Genomic DNA, 2,980 nt, shown 5'->3' with positions numbered 1-2,980 from the left:
CCACAAGTGTAAAGATAGACAAGCCAAGAACAATAAGGAATGGGGAGGAGAAATTTTTTATGCGTGATGTGGATTTAAAAACTAATCTTAAATCCACTTGGAGGTAGTAACGACCAAGTATGCATTTAAGTTGATTTTTTTAAATTTAAGCTTTGTTTGCCAGTATAAGGAAGACACGAGTATATAGTAAATTTAGGTACAGTTGGTATCTTAATTGGATTTGTGAGTTTCTTTGTTAGGAAGATGTTAGTAATGTTTTCTAATATGTGTTGTGGATAGCAGTTACGTTTCAGGGTGTCATGTAAAATATGTATTGCGACACTCCCGCCTATTTTCTAAAGTTGTAGAAGACTCTTGAGTGTAAGAATCAGCAATATATATATGTACGTAAACTCTCCACACACCTATAAATATAACGAACGCGACTCGTCTAAAAACAGTATCTATTATTGGTTTGTTATAGTTGGTGTGTTATAAACTTCGGAAGCTATAACTCTGATTGTTACAACGCTTATTAATCGGGAAACTTAAGATACTTGACCAGGAAATGTTTATAAATTGTGAACATTACAAACCATTTAATTTCAGTGGATTCACATCGGACATTTGTACTTTTACGAAAACATTACCTAGCTTCATCGGTGGAAAAATCGGCGAAGAATACGGAGCTAGCCAGCTCCCTATTAAGTGAATTGTACCTACGTCAACTTGAAATTAAGTCGCTTACTGTGAACCTTCGACAAGACCTCAAGGGAGTTCCAGACTAGAAAGAAGACTTTAAGATAACTTTTATATGCGGAAACATCTGTTAGCTGAGTTCTTGCACATATCTTAAAATATAACGTTGATCAATGGAAACATCAACACATGTAGATACGTAGATCTTGAAAGTCGAGTTGTTCAAAACTTGAAAATAGCATTGGTAACTGGACCAATTGTTGGTTGAAATTTTGCAAAGGAAATACCTTCTGAAGCTTTTCGCCAGACACTAATCGTAGCAGAACCGTCTGGAAAATGATCTATGGGAAATAGTACAGCTTATAAAATGAGTCAGATCAACGTAGGCCGGTAAGGCAATCAGTGATTGGCATGTCCTTTAGCCCATCAGGAAATGTCACAAACCTACTGAAGGATGTGTAGATTGTATAGGATTTTTTTTTAGCGGCAAAGGACAGGTTTATGTGTTTTAATTATGGTGGCTTCCAAAATATAGAGATTAAAGGACGACCGACCATTTGCAATAATTTCAAACCTGCTATCCGTGTAGTTGTCAGCACAAGTCGGGTTCACTAGTAAATGCTGGCCAATCGTTGATTCACATCTTTAAGAACAAAGAGTGTGAAAGAAAAGAATTTACCATGTCGCTCCTGTAAAACAAAAGTTATACAACCAAAATATGAATTAGCGATTGGCCAATATGTTGAAGTTGATAAATATTTCAAACATCTTGAGAAGGTTGTCCAAACCATGGAATGGCCCACCGAAAAATGGTCATTATTATTATTACAAAGTATCTTAACTGGTAAAGCACAAGAAGCTTATGCCGCTCTCTCTCTAGAAGATTGTACGAATTGTGATAAGGTTAAAGCAGCTACTCTCAAAGCATACGAGATAGTACCGGAGGTTTATCGCCAAAAGTTTAGAGGTTATCACAAACAAGATAATGAAACTTATATGGAATTTGCCCACGAAAAAGAGGTTTATTTTGATCGATGGTGCAATTCTATGCATATTGGCAACATTTTCGACAAACTAAGACAATTATGTCTAATTGAGGAATTTAAACGTTGTGCACATGACGACCTCAAACTTACTTAGATGAAAAGAAAGTTGAAATGCTACAGGAAGCAGCCGCTCTTTCCGATGACTATACTTTAATACATAAAACCTCTTTTCATAAAAAGAAATCCCTACCATCTCAACAAAAACCTGTATCGGTTCAATCCACTAAAATTGAGGATTTTTCTATAAAATACAGATCCTCTAGTTCGAAATCTTTTGACAGTCAGGATGAAACTTCTGTAAAATAATCAAGGCCTGTCTGCTATATTTGTAAAAAACCTTGTCATGTTATGTCCGATTGTTGGTGTTTGAAAAAGAAAAAAGGTAACACCCAGTTTGTGTCCACATATGGACGTAGTTTCACTAGATCATCCGATGTTGCTGATTTGGCCACTGGTCTGTTGTAGTCAGAGAGGAATTTATACCTTTTGTGTCTGTTGGTTCTGTGTCTTTGACAAATGACACTGTCAATCCCATACACATATGTATTCTACATAATACTGGGGCAGCTCAGTCATTGTTGTTAAAAGTATATTGCCTTTAGATTCGAGTTCTGCCACTGGTGAGTTTGTTATTGGTCAGGGTATTGAGGGTGGCTTTGTTTCTTCATAACATTTACTTAGCATTAGACCTAGTTTCGAGACCACTTATGGTTAGAGTAAGACCTACTCTGCCAATTAAGTGTGTATCATTATTTTTGGCTGGGGGAAAAGTTGTTGTCGAACCTAAAATGGTTAGCGAGCCGATCACTGTTTCATCTGAGGATGATGTTGTCGTTGAAGGAGGATCCAGATGTGTTTCCCTCGTGTGCTGTGACTGGAGCTCAGGCTAAGAAATTAAGCCAAAAACGATAGACATAGATTCAGAGGACGATATTATAGATTTATCTCAGACATTATTTTTTTATCCAACGGCGATCTTGTGCATGATCGTCCAACTGACAATACCTCGGTTAGTGACAATTATGGACGTGAGGGGATCCGTTTCACTTGGTGAAGTTCCGTTTATTAAAAGTAAATTGATCGCTGAGCATGAAAAAGTTCTACAGATCTCTTCACTATTTAAATATGCACCCCCAAAAGATGAACTGGAGAAAGTTCCAAATGGTTATTTTATCAAATAGTTGTTCACATAGCATATCATTTTTACATATTAAAAGTTGCCCATGAACTCCCCATGGGAGATATTTACTTTGACC

This window comes from Limulus polyphemus, unplaced genomic scaffold (genome assembly GCF_000517525.1).
Source record: "Limulus polyphemus unplaced genomic scaffold, Limulus_polyphemus-2.1.2 Scaffold409, whole genome shotgun sequence".
Classification (NCBI taxonomy): domain Eukaryota; kingdom Metazoa; phylum Arthropoda; class Merostomata; order Xiphosura; family Limulidae; genus Limulus; species Limulus polyphemus.
The sequence above is the reverse complement of the archived record's forward strand: the minus strand, read 5'-3'. Positions refer to the sequence as shown.